An 11,864-nucleotide genomic window follows, 5' to 3' on the forward strand; every position below is an offset into this window, starting at 1 on the left:
AAAAGTACAGTAAATTCTCCCCTATATCCCTACTCCCACTTGAAGCAGGAACAACAAAATGAATCTCCATTATTAGCTTGTCATGAAGTCTGAACCCAGCAAGAGATGGCATTCTGGCTTGGGTCTATTAACATGTAAAAATTAACCCCAAACAAACCATGATTTGTTGCAAGGTTATTCTTGGCAAAGTAATGACGTTTGTCCACAATAAGCTGAAGGTCTTTAGAATTCAGACTTACTTTCTTCACAATATGCACCCAGTAAAGGCCAGCACAGTTAGCTTGAGATACCTGTTTTTATTTCCTAATTAGAGTTTTCAGAATTACCATCGATATGGGTGAGAATAATTAATTGCAGCAAAGTTTTCACCTGGATTCCAGGAGGAGCAGTATTTGTGCTACATCTTTTGCAGTTTCATGTCTTGCTTGTGAAAATCCCAAGACAGTACAAAGCTTTTGTTGCATATATCTATATGATAAATTGAACTAGTGTCACCTTTTATGTGAATTCATTGAGGACTGGGGAGGGAAAATATTACTCTGATATTCTCACTGTCCATTGTTTGGTAATGCAACATTCGTAGTTATCCAAATTTATAGAGTGTTTCTTTGGTCATGCTAACCTCATTAAATATCACTCCCTCTTATCCAAAGTTCTGATTACCCAAGTGCTTTGGATCTCACCCAAGCCATTTGGCTATATGGAGTTATTTGCCAAAATCAGCTTTGCAACACATGGAAATTCACTAACAGCCATGCTGAAATTTCAGTGGAGTGGAAATTAGGAGATGCTTGGTTGATGTACAGTGTGACATTTTATGACTGCTGTTTTGTCATGTATTGTGTTCCTGAATTAACACAAACTTTGCAAAACTGTGCAGTGTGGACCCCTGGAGTACTATGGTGGTGTAGACCACTGAGTCAGCGCTGACTAAACTCAACATGAACCTTCCTACTGAGACCTTAAGGATGGGTTAATCTCTTAGGCATTAAATTCCCCATACACATTGCCAAAGAATGATTATGTTAATTCTTTAGATGGTTAAAAAGGAGAGAGAGGGGGAACCGCATAGCATTAACTGTAAATAATGGGATATAGTGTTTTCTGTCTATAAAGAGCCCACACACTGGCAGTCTGAGAATCATTAGAGCCTGATATGTCTAATGTATCGTTTTTAGCCCAACTTTATAATTGTAGGGAAATGCGTGCATAACTACTAACAATGGAAGTAAACCAGATCGTGTTATATCTGATAAAGTGGACCCTAGTCCATGAAAATGTACTGTCCCAAGTTCCTGTTTATGCCACAAGTTATCTTTTCAGTCCTGAAGATATTACATTGTTCTTCGTTTTTTTTTTTTATTTTTCCCATTAGTTTGTGTTTATTTTGCAGATTAATTTCTTGGTTGTCATAAAAATGGGTGGGCTGCGAGGCTCAGAGAGGTGTACGGTTGGTAAAATACCTTGCAGTGCTTTCCTGGAAAATACAAAAAAATTACCTTCTTTCTTGACTTCAGTTCCCGATTTGTAAAGGAGCTGACACACTGCAGACCTATTAAGATTGATTTTTTTTGTTTCACTCCCATGAGGGGAGGATAGACCCATTAGGATAACCTGGTTCCATAAGATGGATAGTATCACACACCATCCCATTCAAGCTGTGGCAAGCTGGGATTGATGGGAATTGAACTCAAACAAATACCAAATTGAGGAGGGCTGCCAGGGGTCTTTCTCCCAAATTGCTATGTTCAGTTGTTCCAGCAGGAGAAACTGGGAATCTTGCTGAAATAGCAACCTTGGAAAGTTGTATCTATTATATGGGATTTACAACAAAGCCTGTATATGTATTCCTTTATGGGGAAATAGACTGGGACAACTTTGTCTGAATGCCAATCTTACATGGCATTTGCAGGAAGAATTCATTGCTCTATGGATCTTTCTGCAAATGCCATGCAGGTTTTACATGCTGACATTTAGATATATGTGTATTTTTCCACAAAGGAAAAAAAATGCAGTGCACAGGTTTTCAAGGGTTTTAAAGGACCCCGATTTTGGTTTCCTGCCCCTCAAAACTCTTCTTCAGCTTCTTTCTGCTCTCTGTGTTTTTATACTGCCAGCAGAATACATTACACAGTTTGCATCACACAATCAAAGCTTATTTAAATGAATGTTTCTTGCCAGTTTCTGGATTGTAACAACCAGTTTACAGCTAAATGCAGATCTGAGGGAGAGTGTATTTACAGACTCCTTGCCATTAGATTAAGAGAACAAAGGCGACAATTCTGTTTGGGGAGAAAAAAAAATACTACAAAGCTACTAGAAGCTTGAGCCCGCAGTCATTCTTTTTCCTTTACGTTGCAGCGAAGAGTACCATGAAAGCACAGCAAAATAAATCTACCATTCTTGAGTAATGAAACTGCTGCATCTGAAGAGAGCCAGGAGATTAAACTCTTGGGACTGCAATAAAAATGAATTATATTTGGTACCATGGTCTGTCTTGGCCACACAGGTTTCATTTTCGTGCAGTTTTCAATTGATATTATAGTCACGGAATCTGAATGTGATCATCGTTCAGGCAACCACTAATCATGGGCTCCAAAGAGTGAGAATTATCAGAGTCAAACTGGCAAGGTGAGGCTCAAGATTACAGAAGATGAGATTAGGAGGCAAGGATAATTAATGTGGCTTCTCCTCTTATCTGTCTGGAGTATACACGGTAGATTTTATGTTTGCATTTATCAAGGGAGAGATGTCTGGCGACCAGAGAAAGGAAACAGGAGTCATCTCCGACTGTATATGCAGACAATTATGTGTTTGCAAAAGGTACAAGTATTTAGTGAATGTGTCTGAATCTGTCATGGCTTTGTGACCTATTCGTTCTGCATATAGGTCAGGGTTTTGATTCTGCTCTCAGAACTGCAGGACTGTTTCATGCCTCAGTTGTGCAGACTTTAAAAGTCTTACCATTTTACAGCAAAGCACCTTCCATTCTGTTTGGAAAAAGCTTGGATGGCTCCAGCATGGTTTAGGATACCGACTCTCAGCTTTAGGTCCTGCAAATGTTTTGGGTTTCGATTCCCAGAGTTCTGAGACAATGGTGAGGGTTTATGGTAGTTTTAAGTCCAAATCATCTGGAGGGTCAAAGGTTGTAAATCACTGAGTTAGACAAATTCATGGAGGATCGCTCCGTTGGTGGCTATGACTACTGATGAAGCCTCCATGTTCAGAGCCCCAGTGCCTTTGAAATTAAGATTTTGGAGAAGAAAAAGAAAATCAAGGATGGCTGTTTCCTTTATGATCTGCTGGTATGCTTCCCAGGTGTCTGTACAGTGCTGCTGTGGAAAAGAAAATATTGACAAGATGGACCTTTTATTCTGATCCAACAGGACACACTGCATGTTCTTAAATCAAAGAAAAATGCATGCCTGGCTGGAACTCTCCCTGAACATCTGTTAATCTTGGCTGATGTGTGGAGGTCAGTGCTGAACAGAAGTTGATTTAACAAGCAATAGCTAAGCTGCTGGTAATAAATGCAAGCGCTGCCACCCAAAGCTGTGCTGTTCACATGGTGCTCATTCAAAGAAGGATTGAAAATCCCCAAGTCTAAGCCTATCAAAATGCAAAATGTACCAAGGAACGTGGTCCTCCACCACCTAGTGTCAGACCTTGGCCACGCTAAGAGATGGCCCATAGCTGAAACACTCATTTAGGCAGACCAAGGTCCCAAGAACTGTTGAGATCTTGTATGCTTTCTAACAATGGGTATCAGTGGGAGAGGGGCTTTTAGGACCAAAAGGGATTCTCCTTTCCCACTAACCTATTCTCCCACCTCTGGCTTGGCCCTCCCATTTTCCTGTTCATTTGCTTTTCTTTCTTTATTTGTCTCACTCTCCTTTCCCCACATTGGAACATGCAAGAAGCACCGGGGGAGGGGGGGGAGAGTCTCGCCCATGTGTCAAGACCCTGCTTTTCTTATTTTTCTACTGACTGTAACTGTAGACAGCAACTGTAGATGAAGATACCTTTTTTCCACTTAAAACTGCTTCCATATAAAGTGGTAGTTACTGTGAAAAAGGGTAGGCAACTGAGACTTAAGCTATTCTCTCATGCTTTCTCTGCACAGTTGTTTGTACTTGATACAGTACTTCAATAGCTATAAAAGGAATTAACCACATTTCCCAATAAAAACCAGAGGAATAAAAAAAATTAGTCTGGTATCAGAGGCACCAGACATGAATTCAAAGGGGTAGAGGCAGAGGACATGGTCTTGTTCAAGCTGAAGAACAGGCACACGAAGAGGCATGAAAAGTGAGGCATCTTCTTCTAATGAAGAAGAGCGTATGGTAAGGAGTTGACTTGGAAGTTTTACTGCGTTAGTTAGGTTTGTGCCATGTTGATAAAGAGTTTCTTTGACCGACAATGGGCAGAATCCTGTTGCTGGATGACACTTCTGTAAGGGAAATTGCATAAGTCTTGGTGCCAACTTATCTCTCAATAACGTTCCAGTATATGTGCCAAGTTGCATGATCATGCTCACTGTCAGGAACACAACCGATACCTTATTAATGAGTAGCAATTTCCTGCCAAGATTAGCATGGTTTTTCTAACACTAACGTAAATTAGCAATAAGATTCTGGCGACAGTCTACACATCTGGTTTTCTGAGGAACCAGAATGAGGAGGTCAAAGCTGGGAGAGTTACTTTTAATTTTTTTTCTGGTAGTAACTTGGTTACTTACAGTGCTTTCCCCTTACTTTTGAGTCTTTTATTTCTTCTTGCCCTCATCCCAGATTGATAAGAGAATGGCATATAACTTGAAAAACGTCTGTCAAAATGTTTCAAAAAATACAGTTTTAAAGTTACTTTTGAAAATAACTAGAATAAAGTAATTGTGTCTGTATATTGCATTACTTTGGAAATATCCTATCCTTGCTACTCCCAAAAGTAACTAGTTATAGCAAAGTGCTTTACTTGTCACATCCAAGTTCTGCTGATGGCACAAGAATTAAGGTAATACAGACTGCTAACTAAAGACCCAGCTAAAAGGCACACATCTTGCTTCTTACTCCCAGAGAGAAACGGCAGGTAGATGAGAAACGGTGGCTGATTCTCACCACAGGTGCAAGTAGGATGAATCTTTAAATACCTCCAGATTTCTCCCAAATTTTATCAATTTTCCATGTGTCAAAATTTCTCTCACTGGGACACTGGAATTCATTGGGGTCAGGAAATAGCTCACAATGCAAGGAGTGTCATATTTTATTTCATTTTATATATTTTTATTTTACTTTTATTCCATCATTTGTTTTACTGCATCTGGATATATGGGTGGAACACACTTGATCTGGCACATTCACATACTTCTTTGGACATGAGACATTTTTATACCCTGAAAATAAATACCTTGGAATTCTCAGCATGGTCAGAAAATACCACCACAATTCAAACAATGTAAGTGTTTTATTGTAGCACAAGAGGGTTAAATTGATTCTCAGTATCTCTCTATCAAAACTCATACTGATATTGCCAGGTTGATAGCACTCAGCATACTGAAACTGAAAGTAGCAACTGGATAGGACATTTTAATGAGATTAAAAATAAAGTTTGGACTTCAACCATGAATGTCAACAGGAAATTACCAATGTGTTCACTAGTAATCAGCAGAACTTCAGAAAGGACACTGTATTCCTGTGTTGACAGGATGTATTTGTAGATACTGTGGTCATCTTCACCCAAGACATGTCTGGCATAGTGCAAGTAATAGACACAAGGTCGCCCTTCAAATGATCCTTGTATTGTGAGATGATGGTCGGTAAGTGCTAGCCTCTCCCAATTTTTTGCGTTTGAATGCATTCTGCTATGGTAGATTTATCTTGTGTCATGCTATCACTGTTAGATGGCTGGTGATAGCAGGCATTGTCTCGTGGCTACCCTGTGCTAAAAGCAGAGTTCAGAGAAGTTACTTTTTTGTATTACAACTCTCAGAATCCTACTCTGTTAAGGTATATAATTTTTATATGGCCTGAACATAATATGTGTGTGTGCAGAACAAGATTGAGATGACGTCATTCCTTCATCCCTGGCTGATGCAATTCAATGCAATATGAAGATTGCCACACCTGTGTGCATGAAGTCACCTTAGACGTGATTGGACCAGACTGATGCCAGAACTGTATTTAAGAAATGAACTCTGTACAGTCTTTCTCTTCTCCTGTGTACTGATGTCTGCATGTCATGCTGCCGGTTTGAATACTGAATACTGAAGTGCTGTATGTATGTATATCCTGTATATATTTTGTAAATACACTGCTGAAAAGAAGAAGCTGTTGTGTGCGTTTATCTGCTCTTTACTCTGCGAGAGACAAGATAAAGTCACAGACGCACACTCCCTTAACAGAGGTTATGGGCCCAGCAACGTTCCGCTGCGCTGCAAACGTGAGTAAATGAGTAAATGAAAGAGGAGGAGAGCCTAAGCAGCAGTGATAGTGAAACCAGTTCGTCTGTAAACCCGGGGAAGGGAAGGATACAGAGAGCTGCAAGGATGGCATACAGCACGGGAGGAAATATAGGTGGCCTGGCCATAAATAGACTGAATGAAAATAATTATAGAACGTGGGCAATTAAAGCGGAGATGTTGTTGAGAAAGGAGGGTCTTTTTCGTTACGTTACAGCCCCCCCAGTGCAACCCAGTGAGGAGGAAGAGGCAGAGCATGAGAGAGCTCTTGCCACGATCATTTTGGCCATTGAAGATTCGCTTCTAACCCACATTCAAGGACTGGCAACAGCAAAAGCAGTCTGGGATAAACTAAAAGGCATTTATCAGAGGGAGACGACAGGCACAAAGATTTCTCTTACCAGGAGGTTGTTCCAATGCAGGATGAAACAGGATGAATGTGCTTCGGAACACTTAAAAAATATGAAGGACATGTTTAATCAACTGCAATTAATGAATGTTGTCTTCCCTCAGGAACAGCGCGTTTATATTTTGCTAAGTTCTCTGAATGACGATTATTCCATGCTAGTAACAAGTTTGGAAAGCATGCCAGAAACTGAGCTTTCAGAAGAATATGTGACAAACAGAATTCTCCAGGAGGAGCAGCATTTAAAACAGAGAATGCTGAACAAAAAGGCAAGCCACGTGCGCGCTGACCATGAGAGACAGAGATACGCTGATGGCAGCGTGCCCAGGAGGCGGGCAGACGGAGAACAAACAGGAAGAGTGATGATGACGAAAGCCTGTTTCCTCTGCGGATCCACCAATCACCTGCAACGGAACTGTGACAAAAGCGGAAGTCCTCCAAGGAACAATAGAGACGGAAAAAAGAAGGTCTCCAAAAGGTTTCAACAAAGAAACGACATGAGGCCGGTCTCCTTGGTTACCAGAGGAACGAGGGACAAGGTTCCGGGCAGCCACACAGAGGCGTGGCTAATTGACTCGGGGGCGGTCGTACATTTGACTAATAATAAGGATCTCTTTTGTCTTTTAGATGAAACCAGCCTCAGAAGTGTGATGATGGCAAATTCACAAGAGACGGCCGTTGAAGGACAAGGAACTGTTTACATTCCTTCGTTGAATACTGAGATAAGTGGGGTATTTTACGCTCCTGAATTGTCGTTTAATATAATAAGTGTATCAGCGTTGGCTGAGCAAGGGTTCACTGTCACTTTTGAGAAACAGGAGTGTATAATTAAGAAAAATGGTAAAATAGTTGCAAAAGTGAAGCAAGAAAACAATCTGTACATGTTAAAGAGCCAGACACATGAAAGTGCACATGTGATACATACAAACAAACCACAACATGATAACTGTATACATTTACTGCATAGGAGGCTGGGTCATGTAAATTTTAGATCATTACAGAAAATGGAACATTTTGCCAGGGATGTAAACATAAAGGAATGCAAAAATTACTTGGACTGTAATGTCTGTAAAAGTAGCAAGACAAATGTGGCCCCAAAAGGGAGGAAAAGTGACAGAGTCACAACCAGGCCATTTGAATTAGTTCATGCAGATTTAATGGGACCATTTCCTCCATCATTAGGAGGAGCGAAATATGCAATGGTTCTAGTGGATGATTTTACAAGGTTTTCTTATTGTTATACACTAAAATCTAAAGCAGAAGTATTTGATACATTTAGAAAATGGTTATTTTCAGTAGAGAGAAGATTTAACCACAAGGTGGCGCAGTTGCAAACGGATAGAGGTACAGAGTTTACAAACACAAGGTTTCAAAGATGGTTAGAAAGTCTGGGAATTAGACATAGAAAAACGAGCCCATATAGCCCATTTCAGAATGGTGTTGCTGAGAGACGCAACAGAGTGTTACAAGAGATGAAAAATGCATTGTTGGCAGACTCTGGGTTGCGTCATGGTCTGTGGAGTGAAGCGATACTAACCTCTAACTTTTTGGTTAACAGAATTTATTCTTCCTCGATAGATGACACACCATATTTCTTGTTATACGGTAAGAAACCATGTTTAAAATATTTGAGGGTGTTTGGATGCACAGCTTGGGTGCATATCCCGAAACAACTCAGAAGAAAAGGTAAAAATAAAACAAGGAAAATGACATTTGTAGGGTATGAACCCAATTCAAAGGCATACCGGTTTTTGATGGGGATAGAAGTGTGATAATCTCTAGGTCAGCCAGTTTTAATGAAGGGGAAAACTGGGACCAAGTACATGCAAACTCACAGTTATACATCCCTCTACACGAAAGAAAAAGTCAGTTAAGACAGACAGGAACACTTAAGCAAGGCATGGATTCCTGTGCTGATGATGAAGAAGGAGGAGCTACTACAGATGATGATGAAGAAGAAGAAAAACAAGATAGTGATGAGGAAGAGGAGGAAGCACACACTAGTAGTCAGATAGAAACACACACAAATTCACATGGTCCCAGGAGGTCCCAGAGAGCAAATAAGGGTGTGCCACCCAGTAGATTTGAAGTGAATGGTATTACAGTGTGTAATGTTTATATTGAGCCCAGAAACTATAAAGATGTTTTGAAGCTTCCTGATTATGAGAAGAATAAGTGGTTAGAGGCCATGGAGGAGGAGATGAATTCCATGAAGGAACATCACGTGTTCACTGAAACCAAACTACCACCAGAGCATAAGGTAATAGGTAGTAAGTGGGTGTTCAAAAGAAAATTGCAAAATGACGGAAACTACAGATATAAAGCAAGGTTGGTTGCACGAGGTTTTACACAGAAAAAGACTTAAAGTGTAAAACAGATAATGCAATAAAAGTAATGGAAAATAATACCACTTGTATACAAATGGCCAAAATAGATAGAGTAAAAAAAACAGGAGTAAACATGTTGATATTAAATATCATAACGTAAGGGAAGCTGTAAAAGGAAAACTAATTGAATTAGAATATTGTAAGACTGAAGAAAATATTGCAGACATTTTGACTAAACCGTTGTGTGCTCAAAAGCATGAAAAGTGTATAGATGCATTGGGAATGTGTAATGGGTTCAGGCAATTTAAAAATTAGGAGGAGTGTTAAGGTATATAATTTTTATATGGCCTGAACATAATATGTGTGTGTGCAGAACAAGATTGAGATGACGTCATTCCTTCATCCCTGGCTGATGCAATTCAATGCAATATGAAGATTGCCACACCTGTGTGCATGAAGTCACCTTAGACGTGATTGGACCAGACTGATGCCAGAACTGTATTTAAGAAATGAACTCTGTACAGTCTTTCTCTTCTCCTGTGTACTGATGTCTGCATGTCATGCTGCCGGTTTGAATACTGAATACTGAAGTGCTGTATGTATGTATATCCTGTATATATTTTGTAAATACACTGCTGAAAAGAAGAAGCTGTTGTGTGCGTTTATCTGCTCTTTACTCTGCGAGAGACAAGATAAAGTCACAGACGCACACTCCCTTAACATACTCATATCATGACTAATGGCCAAGTTGGTGAGGGAGTTGTAGTCCAAAAAAAGTTCCTTTTCCACGCTTGTCTAAAATAGCAGTAAGAATATCTCCACCATCAGTCTCAGCTAGGGCAAATGGGCATGTTTGATTCTTGGGCTCCCAATACCATCTTGACTATGCTGTTTTTGTTGCCAGTCTTTTAAAAGCCCAGTACAGGTGCAACTATTCATGCCCTGGTCATTTATAGATTAAGAGAGGTGTCAGTGGGGTATACAATAGTTAGCTTGTTGATCACCACTAGGGTTCAATATACCAGCTGTTCGGATGACAGCTGGCCAGTAGGAAAAGACCACTTATCCACTATGTGCCATCAGATAGATTTCTGCCATATATTCATCAGAATGGTTTCCTGCACTGTGTTCAAATGCAGGGTTCAGGCCCAATTAAGGACACAAAAATGGAACAATTACCTTGGCTCTCCATTTACGAGAATGTGTCAGCATGTTGAAAATATATAACCTGACTGCACTCATTTCTCTTGGGCCCCATTCGTTCAAACAGATATTGCAGGTTTTTGAAAACAGAAAACCTGTTTGACCAGAGAACACAGCATGAGAAAATGAGTCGCTTTTCACAGCTTGAGCAACAAAAGCTCTGTTTTACCCTTTGAATCAGCATGAACAAATTATTGGCTTTCCAGCCCTCTACCCCATACATACATGAATAGAAGAAAAAGAACACGACTTGCAGATTCCTAAATATGCCTGGGAACTCTGGAGTATACGTTTGCACAATGTTTCTGACTCCTTTAGTCTGTCTGTACATGATTGGGTAATCAATTATTTGGGGGAAAATGCCGCTTAATTATAGAATGTCTTCAAATAACACAACAGAATGCACATGCAGAGGAGATATAGAAACAAAAGAAGGCTGTTACCAGATGGGGAAAAGCAACACACACACACACACTATCATGTTCATTCATTCACAGTAAAGCAGAGAAGAAGGCAAGCAGCTGCGTCCACTAAGCAAAAATAGTTCTTGGATCAGCTCCCGCTACGATTAAATTCAGCAGCAGAATTCAGAAAAAGAACTGGACTGGATTACGATGTTTGATGGAAAAGGTATGGAATCCAGGAAGTTGACCTTGACCCACTTCTTTCCTTAGCCTTTGTAATTATAGTTTTCAAAACTCTGGCACAGGCAAAATGAGTTCAACAATGAGCCGAGATGAAAATATGCACCTTTTTCTTAGAGAAGAAGGTAGCGGTTATGCTACCACCCCCACATTTTCCCCTATATGCAGGAGTGTTTTCGAAACTTAAAATATTTTTTCCTTTACGCTAAAACTAGAACAAGCAAACCTGCTGGATTCAAGCAGTATGCTTCCAGCCCACAAATCTTGTAATTTAGTAACACAATACATTGACACTCACTGTTTTAGAGCTTGGTGAGGCATCCATAAATATTCCTGCTCTCACAGGTTTGTTTGTTTTTTTTACTTCTAGATTTCTTATTTTGTAATTTACCGGTTTAAACATGTCCACTCAAAATATTTTCTCAGCTCCAGTGACTGTTTTCTTATGTGCATAATAGAATCTAAATAGCTCACTACTTCCTCACCTAATTTATGAAAAGATAGGCAATCATATTTCCTTTAGCCTTACAAAATCAAGCATTAAATGTTACTGGTATACATAAGGGCAGTGCATAACTGGAGTTTCTGTACTGAGCTAGGAAATGTAAAGTCTACCCCCAAATCCCCCACTTAGCATGGCTAAAAGGTAAAGGTAAAGGTTCCCCTTGACATTTAGTCCAGCCGTGTCTATCATTATCGCCACTACCATCATCACACCATCAGAGCTACAAAAAATGGCAATATTAGGAACAGCATACATACTGCACCAATATTTAACAGATACTTAGGTTTTGGTTAAAACTTGTATCTGTTATATAATACCGTTTTAT

The sequence above is a fragment of the Pogona vitticeps genome, chromosome 2, assembly GCF_051106095.1.
Source record: "Pogona vitticeps strain Pit_001003342236 chromosome 2, PviZW2.1, whole genome shotgun sequence".
NCBI classification, from domain to species: Eukaryota; Metazoa; Chordata; class Lepidosauria; order Squamata; family Agamidae; genus Pogona; species Pogona vitticeps.